At 49.7% G+C, this 12,854-nt stretch overlaps 1 long non-coding RNA gene across 2 annotated transcripts in view; it reads left to right on the forward strand.

Moving 5' to 3' along the window:
* The first annotated feature begins 864 nt into the window (after positions 1-864).
* Positions 865-12,854, forward strand: part of LOC143398317 (uncharacterized) — a 43,181-nt gene continuing 31,191 nt past the window's right edge. Inside the window, exons 1-3 of one of the 2 annotated variants that reach the window (XR_013091259.1) lie at positions 865-1,136; positions 8,187-8,268; positions 8,721-8,779. This is a non-coding gene — a long non-coding RNA (uncharacterized LOC143398317). Of the gene's footprint in view, positions 1,137-8,186; positions 8,269-8,720; positions 8,780-12,854 lie in introns of those variants that run through there. The other variant, XR_013091258.1, reaches the window with a different exon arrangement.

The following is a 12,854-nucleotide window of genomic DNA, read 5'->3' on the forward strand; positions in this document are numbered from 1 at the left end:
TCCAGACAGTCTCTTGATCACTGCCCCTCGGGTGCCGCCCTGATAGTCTGTGCCCCTGCCGCGGTTTGCCTTTGGATCGAGGCCCACAGCCTAGATGCTCATTGATGGGCATATTCGGCCGGTCTGCAGTGTCCTCGCCCCGATTCACCAGAGCCTCGCGCACCGCCTCCAACCCCTTGAGCGCGACCATGGAGCTCCAGCCCAGCTGCAGGCTGAACACGTTCCCAAAACGGCGCTGCACTGCAGGTGGAGGGTCAGGGCGCTTGCCAAACCAGGGTCCCCGCCGGAACACATGACCCAGCCTCACTGCACACCTCTGGGGACACAGTATGAGTACAGCAAGATAAGATCTGGCTCATAATGCTGGAGAAGGTCATGGCCTCTGTGGTGGAGTGAGTGAAGTCTGACCGCTTTGGATCAGACCACCCAGCTATGCCTTTGCCTTGCCAGAACCAGGAGACTGTCAGTGGGGACCACTAGGGCCCACTTTACAGATGAGAAGACAGGGTCACAGAGGGGAGCAGTGAGGCGCAAGCCCCACAGCAGCAGCAGATTTGAAGCAGTCATTGTGCCTCTCTCGACCTGGAATCCTTGACTGACTGCTGCTCAGGGCCCTGGCCCCTCCTCCTTCCCCAGATCTTTCAGATTACATCAGAAGAATTGGGGACTTGCATAATTTATACCCCCCCCCAAGTGGATTCCAAACCAGCTGCCAAGTCCCACCTCTCCTCTGGACTTTGTCCTCCCACACCTTTGCTCTTGGAAAGTTCACTATGACCTTAGGCCTCCCAAAGGATTCTCAAACCCAGCTTCCTGTCCAGCCTAGGGCTTCACCCATCACTCCCTGTCTGTGGTTGGGGTCAACATGACCTCTGCTGCCATCTACCACTGGCTCCTTTGCCTTTTGGAAGGAGCTGGGCATGTTCTGGAAGTCAATCTGCAGCAGGTTGCCCAGCCCGGGCAGTGGCAGGGGGCCTGGCGGGTAGCGTGCAGCCCAGCGTTGGCGCCGGTGCATCAGGTCCACCAGGAGCAGGAAGACGGCCACGGCCACACTCAGGGCCCACAGTGAGCAGCCCCATGGCTGCTGTGCTGTCCACGAGCTCCTCTGGCACACCCGGCTGTCCTGGCCACTCCAGGTACCTGGGCCAGGGAGGACAGTCTTGTTACACCCTGGGCACTTGACTGCCTGGGCCCTTCCCCTATAAAGGAGCTGAGGCTGCCCTTTGTCCTCTTCTGGGAGCCGGCTCTGTTGACTGTGCAGGCAGAGAGTGCAGGGAGGGGCAGGGCAGGGCAGGGGCAGGGGCAGCTACACAGGTCCTTGCCCCTCCTTCCCCCTTCAGGCACTTACCAGGGGAAGGAATAGAGATGGGGAGGAGAATTGCCCCTCCCCCCACTCACTCTGCCCTGCTCGGTCCAGACTGCTCAGAGAACTGCGGTCTGACAACACTATCCCCAACTCTTCTTAGGCCCACACCCCAAATGTGGCACACCATCTCTCACAAGGCACCTTCACATGCTTCCCTACCCCGCCTGCCTGCTCCAGGGGAGCCCCCACTTCCTCCGTTTGTCATCCACATCTGATTGGGGCCTTAGTGAGATCACTGTGATCAGAAGGGCTATGGGACATAGAGCACAGGAGAATGAGGTTCTCCACCAGAATGGGTCTGTTTTTCATCACCAGAAGGAAATTCCTGAGGCAGGATACATTATAAGCAAAGAGAGGGATTTGGGCTTATGAATCTTGAGATCCAAAGGCTCATTTCTGTGATAACATTCTTGGTGGCAGATTCCTGAGGTATCAAATTGCAAAAGACCAGGAGTGGGTGAGTGGGTGTCTGTGTGTGTGTGTGTGTGTGTGTGTGTCGATTTAGTGGGTCTCCTTTGCTCTCTTCTTATTGATTTAATTGGGGGGCTCAATTCTAATTATTTTTTTCTATTTCTAATCACTTCCCAAGGGCCCTAACTCTGAACATCATAGGCTACATTTCCAGCACCTCACAATGGGATTGAGTTAGTTTTAACATATGGAGCCATCAGGGACACGTAACCCTTACCCAAACTACAGCAGCGCTGGTTCTCTTCACCTCCCACTGCACACTAGATATGCACATTCACTGAAACACACACATGCTCATTCACACACCCACCACACCACCCATGCTCAGATCACTCCCATATGAACAGCCTTGAGTTTATCCTGGGCACGCTCTCCACAGGCACAGCCCAGCACCAACAGCCTGGTTCTCAGTGACACGACATTGCCTGGGACAGACTCTCCAGGCTGGAGACTGCTCCCAGGGAGCCTCAGGCCCCATCTGGCTCACTGCCCAGCCCACATTCCTGGGCTCTGGCCTGACACTGGCAGCTCTCATCTGGGTGTCAGCAGGCCACAGGGGAGTGGTGCGCTCACTAGTCTCCTGACCCACCAGTGGGTAGAGCCAGAAGCCCCTTGCCAAGCCTGAACAGCTCCCTCCAGCCTCTTCCTGAGGGACAGTCCTTGCTGCTCTGGCCTCTAAGGTTGTGATTGACCTTACATGCTAATGTAATTGAGGCTCCTTTGTTTGTGAGGAGTCCCTTCTTGCTGCTTCAACATTCTCCAGGTTTTTTCTTAGTCCTGGTGATTGACCCCAAAGGTGCTCTTCCACTGGACTTTACCCTCAGTCCCCTGCCTTTTATTTTTTGTGGAACAGTGTCATTTCATTGCTGAGGCTGGCCTCAAACTTGCGATCCTCCGGACTCATCCTCCCAAGTCAGTGGGATCCTAGGTGAGCACCGCTGAGCCCAGCTTCTCTAGGCTTCTGACAGTTGAGTTATGATCTTGTAGTTCATCCTGTCGGTGGTTCCTTGAGCTTCTTGGATGTGTAGGTTAATATTTTCTCATGCAACTTTGGAAGTTTCCAGCCATTATGTCTTGAAAAATTCTGTGTAGAGCTTTCTCTCTCTCCTTTTCTGGGACTCCCACTATGAGTGAATTGCTGCACTCGGAGGTCTCTGAATTGCTATCCTCTCTTCTTCATTCTTCTTTCTGTTTCTTGTGGTGGACACTTTCAGTGGATCTGTCTCCACATTTGCTGATTCTTGTGTCTATTTAACACCTGCCCTTGAGGCCCTGACGTGAATTTTCGTTTTGATTATTGTCCTTTTCAACTCTAGGATTTCTCTTTGGCTCCTGTTCATAACTTCCCTCCTATTGGTGATATTCTCTAGCCCTTCAGTTTGCAGCCCTGCTTTTCCTTCTTGGTCCTGGAACAGATTTTGAGTGTTCCTGTGAGGCTTTTGTCCAGCTGCTTCAACGTCAGGGACAGATTCCATTGGTGGCTTGTTTTCCTGTGTATGGATCATGGTTTTTTTTGTTTGTTTGTTTGTTTTGTTTTTTTGTTACTTTGCATGGCTTGTGACTTTTGGGGGAAAATGGGACATTTCAAATCCTTACTTGTGGTTTATTCATTTTTACAGAAAACAGACTCCCTGCCTGCCCAGAATTTGTCACTGTCATTTGTTGGGATGTCTCATTGCTACTGAGTTTTCAGAATTCACTCTGCAGCTTCTTACTGTCTTTTCCTCTGTGGCCACTGACGTCTGCTCAGCGAGCTCAGTGTTCATCTGAAGACTGCTCAGAGGTTTCCCTCATTTCTGGACCCAGTCAACCTCCCAGTCCCTGCAGAGGGGCTCTGTGTCCCTGGCAATGATTCCAAGCTCAGCCAGGTGCTTGGCCACCTCAACTTTGCCTTCAGGTCCTGTTGGCTTGGGACCTCCAGGTGAATCAGAGGTGAGAGCTGAGGGCCAGGTCTTCCTGAGCAGGCACTTGGCCCTGCATGCGGGCCTGACCTCCCAGACCCCCAGGAATGGCCAGAGCTTTCCCACCTCTGCAGGCCTCAGGCCTCAGCTCGCGCCTCAAAGCTTCCTGCTTTGTGTATGATTAGCTCCAGCTGCCAGCCGTTGCCTGGGTAGCTCTGGTTCTCATCCCTGTCTCTACTTTCAACAGAGTCTCCTGAGGAGAACGCAGTTTCACCAGGGGAGTCCTTGGCACCAAGAGACCACCCTGCCAGGGGGATGACCTGGGAACCACCAGATAGGACAAGTATTGACAGTTCTCTGGGGGATGAGGCCCAGTGTCCAGCCCCATGGGTCCCCTGGGTCACTGCTGGGCTTTGCTGTGAAGGCTGCTTCTCTTTGTTGAGGACAGTGCTGGACTGGGGGGTTGGGATGGACTAGAGCAGGATAAGAGGCCGCGAGGTGGCTGTTCTTTTCCAAACTTCTGCCACTTTCCTTGAATGAGCACTCATGGCTTGTTGGGGCATCTTACTTACTTAATTTTTTTTTTTTTAGTTGTTGATGGACCTTTATTTTATTCATTTTTATATGGTGCTGAGGATCGAGCCCAGTGCCTCACACATGCTAGGTGAGTGCTCTGCCACTGAGCCACAGCCACAGCCCCATCTTAATTTTTAACGATTTTTTTTTCTTATTTGCTTTTTCTTTGGGGGGACAGGCAGCACTAGGAAGTGAACTCAAGGCCTCATGTGAATGCCCCCCCTACTGAGCTACACCCGCAGTCCCGAAGGCCGGACAATTTTTTCCAGTTTTTGCGCGGCTCTGGTGGTGAGATGAATTTGCAAAGGCCATTTCCATGATACCGTGTGCATGTGAGGGGACTTTAGAGGTTGGAAATTCTCCTCATTCAGAATTGATATCAGTTTGGCTGGGCATAGTGTTCTCCATCAGAAATACTTCTCCCTCCAGGGTTTGAAGACGCTCCTCATTGTCTTCCACCCTCAGGGGCAGCTGCTGAGAAGCCTGCTCTGCCTTCACAGTTCTAGCATCTCAGGCTCTGGCTGGGGACACTGTGCTCAGCAGGAGAGACCCCATCAGCATCTGGTGTGGAATCAAGATTGGGGACAGCTCACTCACAGGAGGGAGGCGAAGCCATCTCACTGGCCCCATGGAGGCCTCAGGGAGAGCAGGGCTGGCAGCCAGCAGGTCCAGATCAGCTGGAGAGAGCCAGGGAGGGAGACTGGCCTGGGCACGAGCGTGTGGTGGGGGAGGCAGGGGGAGGCCTTGCTCACGTGGGCAGGGCCTCGGCAGGGGGACTCCAGTGGGGGCCAAGGAGAGCACCCAGGCTTCATTTGCCACTTATCCATATGCAAAGGACAAGGGAAGAAATAATCCTGCTAAAGGCTGTGAGCCTCGAGCATGAAGTAATGGAGTCACCTCCCCCTACATGGGGAAGAAGCCCAGGTAGGCAGACCTGGACCTTCCCTCCCTCCTGCCTCCTGCCTGGGTTGGCAGGAACTGCAGGCCCCTCCCCCTTCCTGGCTGCACATGGGCCTCTCAGCCAGTGGCTGGTCCCTCACGTCAGAGGGTATGTTGTCCTGGACAAACGTTCCCCCAGCAAGACACCCACAGGGCAAGCCTGCCTGTGTGTTAGCCTGTCCTCCCATGGTGGGGAGGCAGGAGGAGGCCTGGATACGGGAGGCCCAGCTCCAGGGAAGCCCTGGCTGGGCTGCTTCCCAACCTTGGGTACCCCAAGACTCATTCAGGAGGTAGAAAGGATCCAGTCTACCTCCTGAGAGTCTCTGCCCCTACAGGCCCCGTGCCTCCTTTCAGGGGCCCCAAGCTGCTCAGGCAAACCGAGTCTGGTCACACCCCACTCTTTCCCAGCAGCTGCAGGGACACTGCTTCCTGCCCCCAGCCCTGCACCACAGTGAACACCCTAGCTGGCCTTCCAACTCAATGCTAGCTCCCAGTCCACAGTCCCTGGAGTGCTGAGAGGTGGGGAGCACCGTGTCCCCAGGGTACTCATGAAATTGGTGACTTCTGGTGTCCTCTGGTGGCTTCTGCTTCGAGTGTCTGGGGCTCTCCATCCCAGGCTGATCCCTAAGCAGATGATCCTTAGACACGCGGGGGTGCTCCCTGCATGCCCAGGCCAGAGGAGACATTTCAAGGGTGGGTCAGAGGGGGGAGGACCTGCAAAAATCACAGGCCCAGAAATGTCACCAGAAATCAGGACAGGGCTTTCCTTTGGCGTAACCTTCTCAGTGGCAGAAGATAAAGAGAAGCCTGGTGGGAGGGACGAGTCCAGGGTCATACAGCACAGAGGAAGGCAAGGTCTAGAAGCAGGGCCCTTCCTCTCAGCTGCCCGAGCGGCCTCTCTTCTGCCCACCTCTTTGACACACAGGTCCAAGGTTGACCCCATGCCTAGGGCAGACTTGCAGCCCACTGGGCTCTTTCCCTGCTCCTGGTGAAGCCTGTGGGCCCTGCCCAACGTGGTCACCATAGGACGGCATCCCGAGTTGAGCTGTCATGGCCTGAGAGGAAAGTCCTCCCTGCACAGGGGCCTGGGTGGCCGTATTGGTCAGGGGCCAGGGAGGAGGCCAATCATGCCTTCCGGTACCTGAGAGGCTTAGGGAGGTGGCTTGCTCCTGGCTCCCATCAGCCCTTCTCAGGGAGACTTCTGAAGCCTGGGGACCGACCCTCGGTGTTGATACTGCCTTCCCTCAGTTCTCCCCCTCTGTGGCAGGTCAGATATGACAAGGAAGAGACACCATGGTGCTGGCCTCTGGTGTGGGCTGGGCTCACTTGGCTCTGATGTGTGGGCCTCTGGGCTGAGCCTGTGTGAGCCGAAGGGTGACTCAGCAGGGTGACGGGATCCAAGCCCTGGACCTTGCGAAGCATTACCTGGACTTCACCATCCTGTGGGGGTGGCTAATATGCCCTCGGACACGCCGGCTGACACCTGGGTTTTTGTTTTCCTTCAGCCTTGGTCCATGCCAGGAGCTTATGCTAGCAGTCGATGTCTGATGGGATCTTGAGTCTGGCTGGATCCGTTTGACCTCTAGAAGAGCTGGGGCCTTGGCAGCTAATGGCAGCCACACTGTGCTCCATGCCCACAAAACCAAACCCCAGTAAGAATCCTGGACACAAGGGCTCAGGGGTGAATCTGGGACCAGACACCCTCTGGACCTGTGTCTCACGTCGTGTTGGGGGAATGAACCCCTGTCTGTACGATTCTGCTAGAAACGGGCAGCTGGAACTGGTGCTTACATCATCAGCATCTATGCACTGTGGGTGTCGCAAATGAGGAGTGGCGACCTTGGTTAAGAGTGTGGCAGAAGGGGTGAGCATGTCTGCCTGGCAGGTCTGCGGGACAGATCGCTGTGCAACAACCCCAGGGGCTACTGCTGATTCAGAGGGCACAGCTGGAGTCCCTTCAGTCTGACCAGGGGTTGGTGTGTCCCCTCATTTAAATGTCCAGTGGAACTCCCCAGGGGATGAGGCTGGCCTGTTGTCTAGGTATGCCCGCTGGATTGCTGTATGATGTTTCCATCTGAAACCTCCTACCCTCATGTCGCATGCTGTGTTTCAGGGATCCCCTATTGCTGGGGTCCCCTGTCACTTTCATGCTATAAAAATCAAGAAATGTTGGGAGATTAACAATTTTTGGTGGTGCAGGGCTGGCATCCTAGCCACTTGGAAGGCTGAAACAGGAGGACCACAAATTCTAGGCCAGCCTCAGCAACTTGAAATAAAAACTCAACAAGGACTTGGGACGGAGCTCAGTCAGGATGTGCCCCTGGTCCCGTCTCCAGCACCCCCAGTTCTTTTTTTGTCCCAGCTTCGCCTGTGGATTTCCTAGGTTCTGAGGGAGAGAGAATTCAGAAGAGAAAGAGAAAGAGGAGGAGGAGTGTCAAGGACTCCTCCAGCAGGGGACATCTTTAAGTGCTCACTGAGAACCGGGACGAATCACCAAGACCTTGGTGAGCTCAGAACGCAGCGCTGTTGGAGGCTGGCTGGGCTGACGGGAGCCCAAGCTCGTCCCCAACATCACACAGCCCAGGAAGCCATCTCCGTTTCCTCCAAAGTGCAGAAAATCTGAAGAGCAGGAGTGAGAGGGACAGTGGCAGAGAGAAGAGAGGACTCAAATGAGTACAGTCAGAAAGGAAAGGAGAGGTCACGGCGGGCCTCCCAGGAACAGAGGGTCGGATGTGTTTTGTCCCCAGGACTCATGTGTTGGAGGCACGGTCCTCAGCATGGCGATCAGAGAGGCTGTGAGGTCCCAAGGTCACTGGGGGGCTTGCCGTAAAGCATTGGGTAGTTCCCACAGAGCAAGTTGTTAAAAATCCAGACCCTGAATTGTCTCTGTGGCTTCCTGTCCGCTAATATCACCTCTCCTGCATGCCTCCTAGGCACTCTGGCCATTGTGATGACACCCACCATCAGGTCTTCATGAGAACTGAGCTGATGCCAGGCTCTTGAACCTCCAGAACTGTGAGCTGAATGAACCTCTTTTCTTTATAACATAGCATGTCTCAGGTGTTTGATTAGAGTGTTGGGGGAAAAAAACCTACTACACATGCTATGGTTTGAATGTCCCCTTCAAATTTTAGGTTGAAATCTGTCTGTCAGCATAACAGTATTAAGAGATGGTCGCAAGCACTCTGCCCTTGTGTTCAGATTAATGCCAATATCATCATAGGGGGCTGGTTATTGCAACATTGGGTTTATCATAAAAGCAAGTTTGGCCCAGTTTTCTCTCTCTGTCTACATGTACTCACTTGCCCTTCCACTATATGATGAGCATGAAAGTCCCCATCAGACAGCCCCTTGATTGTGGATCATTTTGGGGGGGTAGTACTTACTGGGGATTGAACCTGGGGTTCTTTACCACTGAGCCACACCCTCAGTCCTTTGTGATTTTTATCATTTTTATTTTGAGACAGGGTCTCACTAAGATGAAAATGCTGGCTTTGAACTTGTGATCCTCCTGCCTCAGCCTCCTGACTCACTGGGATTATAGGTGTGTGCCATCACCACACTTGGCTCAATCATAGACTACTTACTCTACAGAACTGTGGGCTTAACACACTTCTACTGCTTATAAATTTCCCGTGCTGTGTTACTCTGTTATAGCAGCAGATAACAGATTTAAGATGAAATAATACATGCAATTCCTGTATGACAGCAAATTAGGTATCTGTAACAAGTAAAGAGGCTGAATCAGTGATTCAAAATGTCCCCGGGGAAATGACATCAAACAAGATGGTGGGGCAGAGAACTTGGGGACGGGCCCCTCCACTGATATAACCAGGAAACTAGAAAAGATGATCAGGATCCACTACGTGAGAAGTCGGCCTCCTGCTGGGTCAGGACGGCAGCCAAGGCAGCTCTGATAAAGGCGGAGGCTGTGGCTCTTTGCTAAGGGCAAAGTCTGTGCAAACACAAACACAAACACAAAAAAGTCCCCTGTTCTCCTGCAGAGAATGGCCTGAGTTCCTGGACCACGTGGCTGGTACCACGGTGGGTGAGGATCTTGCCCTCCACAAACGTGAGGCTGTGCTCCGGCAGGGTGGCAGACACTGAAGGACCCACAGAAGTCTGCCTGGGCTGGGGAGCTCCCGGCTCCAGCAGCTTCTTTTCCCACAAGCACCCATCAGGAGAGTCAGAGACAGTGACTTCTTCTTTTTTTTGCTCTTAAGAGCCAGACATTTAAGGAAATCTTTGACAGGTCATTGACTGACCTCAGGGATGATGGAACAGAAAATTCAGAGTCCTCACACAACAGGAAATAGATCTCTTGCAAAAAAAAATTTAGAAAGCTCCATGTGAATAGGTCCAGGCCTCAAAAATGAAGCTCAGCATCCCTGAGGAATGGGAGGGCTGCATTGCCAGACCATTCAGACTGTCCAATTCCCCCCCCCCAGATTCCAAAATGGACAAAGAAACAGGAAACTATGGCCCATTCACAGAAAATAAAGGAATTTAACAGAAACCATCCCTGAGGTAAGCCAGACACTAAAAATACCAGTCAAGAATGTTCACATATATGAACACACCACGGTGAATCTTATTTTCATGTATATCCATAAGAATGGGCTCCTAACTAGACTAACATACATCCCATGCTTGTACAATTATATCAGAATGAATTCTGCTGTCATGTGTCACTAAAAAGAACCAATTTTAAAAAAGAATGGCTAGGCACAGTGGCACACACCAGTAATCATGGCAGCTCGGGAGGCTGAGCAAGAGAATCACAAATTCAAAGCCAGCCTCAGCGACTTAGTGAAGCCCTAAGCAACTCTGTGAGATCCTGTCTCTAAAGAAAGGACTGGGGGTGCTGGGGTTGTGGCTCAGAGGTAGAGAACTCACCTAGCATATGTGAGGCCCTGGTTTCGATCCTTAGCACCACATATAAATAACTAAATGAAATAAAGGTATTGTGTCTATCTACAACTAAAAGAAAGACTTACTAATGTTTTAAAGAAAGAAAGAAAGGTCTGGGGATGTGGCTCAGTGATTAAGTGTCCCTGGGTTCAATTCCCAGGACCAGAAAAAAAATAGAATTTTCATATAGCTATATTAAAAATAGTGGTCCCCCATTCTTTGAGATACATCCTAAATCTGACAATGGATACGTGAATCCATTGATAGTACCATATCCTCTGAATTAACTCCTTTTCCATCTTAACTAAGCACTTACCCCTCACTGTGGCTGTAACTTCTGCAGTGTGAGGTGTGATGGCAAAATTGCTGAATTTCTTATTCTTTCTTCACAATTTAATTCATAGAACATTCATTCCAACCATAGGAGCCTCAGTATATGATTGTTTTTCTTTTCTTGATAAGTCACAAAACTTTCACCTTTTCACAGAAAAAAAGTATTTGATGGCTTATCTTAGGCATATCTGAATTGCCAACATCACTAGATCTTGTACTATGGAAACATTAGTAAGTCAAATAAGGGTTACTTGAACACAAGCACTACAATACTGTGATAGTCCATCTGATCACTGAGACCACTATCAAGAGACTAACAGGCAGGTAGTATATACTGTATGGATACACTGCACAAAAGGATAATTCATAGTGGTCCTACATAGAAGAAGCAGCACAGCATAAGATTTCATCACATTACACAGAAAGGTACCCAACCAAAAGTTATGAGTTTCTCATCTCCAAAATTTTCCATTCAACAACAAAACCACCTGATGATGCATTTTTCAGAAAGTATTCCCACAGCTTAAATGGTGTAGGACTGTATGCAAATAACAACAGAACAACTAGATGACAGGTTAGTAAGGAAATGAGCAACTTAAACAATGGTATTATTCAGTTGGACCTAATAGAACACAACAGCCAGCTATAGCAGAACATATACCCTTCTCAAGTACATATGGCACACTGTTTGTGATAGAACATATGTTAGGACAAAATGCAACCTTAATTCCCCAAACTCGAAATTATTTAAAGTATTTCTTGTAATCACTATGCTACATCAAAAACAAAGAAAACCAGAAAGTTTACCAATATGTGGAAACTAAACTTAATAATTTAAGTAATCGATTAAAGGACAAGGAAAATTTTAAAAATCACTTGAGCTAAATGAAAAAGACAATACAACCAGTATGGTGTCACATGGCTGTAATCCCAACAACACAAAAGGCTGAGGCAGGAGGACTGCAAGTTTGAGGCCAGCCTCAGAAACTTAGCAAGACCTGGTCTCAAAATAATAAAGGCTGAGTGGCTGGGGTTGTGGCTCAGTGGTAGAGCGCTCACCTAGCATGCGCGAGGCACTGGGGTCAATCCTCAGCACCACATCAATGTAAAATAAAGAAATGTGTCCACCTAAAACTTAAGAATAAATATTTAAAAAAATAATAATAAGGGCTGGGGACTTTGCTCAGTGGTAGAGCATCCCTGGGTTCAATCCTCAGTATCCAAAAAAAAGACAACAAACACACCAAAGCATATCAGATCCAGCAAAAGTAGTATTTGGCAGGATATTTATAATGGTTAACACCTACATAATTTTTTAAAAAAGGGGGAAAAAATTGTGATTTAAAAACCTAACTACATATGATAAAAAAAAAAAAAAAAAAAAAAAAAAAAAAAAAAACCAAACAAGAAAAGAAGAGGAAACTAAATCCCAGGCTAGAAGGAAAAAAAAAAAAAAAAAGGAAATATTTAAATCTAGACTAGATATAATGAAATAGCAACTAGAAAAACAGTAGACAAAATCCAATCAGGTGCAGTGTCACATGCCTGTAACATCGCCCCCCTAACCCTGTGACTCAGGGGCTGAGGAAGGAGGATGAGAAGTTTGAGATCAGCCTGGACAACAACAATCCGTCTCAAAATAGAAATAAAGAAGAGCTGGGGGTGTAGCTCAGTGGTAGAGCACCCCTGGGCTCAATCTCTCTCTCTTTTTTTTTTCCAGAGACGTATGGGATGAATTCTTTTAATTGATTTCATTTTTAAATACATGACAGTGGAATGCATTACAATTCTTATTACACATAGAGAGCACAATTTTTCTTTTTTTAAAATTTTATTTCTTAGTTGTAGTTGGACACAATATCTTTATTTATTTATTTTTATGTGGTGTTGGGGATCCAACCCAGGGCCTCATCCATGTAGGCGAGTGCTCTCCCGCTAAGCCACAACCCCCGCCCAGAGCACAATTTTTCATATCTCTGTTTATATATAAAGTATGTTCATAACAATTAATGTCTTCATACATGTGGTTTGGATAGTGAACTTGAACACATCACATTCCACCATCATTGCTAACCCCATGCCCCCGCCCTTCCCCTCCCACCCCTCTGCCCTCCCTAGAGTTCGTCTATTCCTCCCATGCTCGCCCTCCTTCCCCATATGGGCCAGTCACCTTATATCAGAGAAAACATTCAGCACTTGTTTTTTGGGGATTGGCTAACTTCACTTAGCATTGTCTTCTCCAATGCCATCCATTTAGCTGCAAACGCCATGATCTTATTCTCTTTTATTGCTGAATAACATTCCATTGTGTATATAGGCCACATTTTTTAATCCTTTCATCTACTGAGGGGCATCTA

Source organism: Callospermophilus lateralis, chromosome 4 (assembly GCF_048772815.1).
Source record: "Callospermophilus lateralis isolate mCalLat2 chromosome 4, mCalLat2.hap1, whole genome shotgun sequence".
NCBI lineage: Eukaryota > Metazoa > Chordata > Mammalia > Rodentia > Sciuridae > Callospermophilus > Callospermophilus lateralis.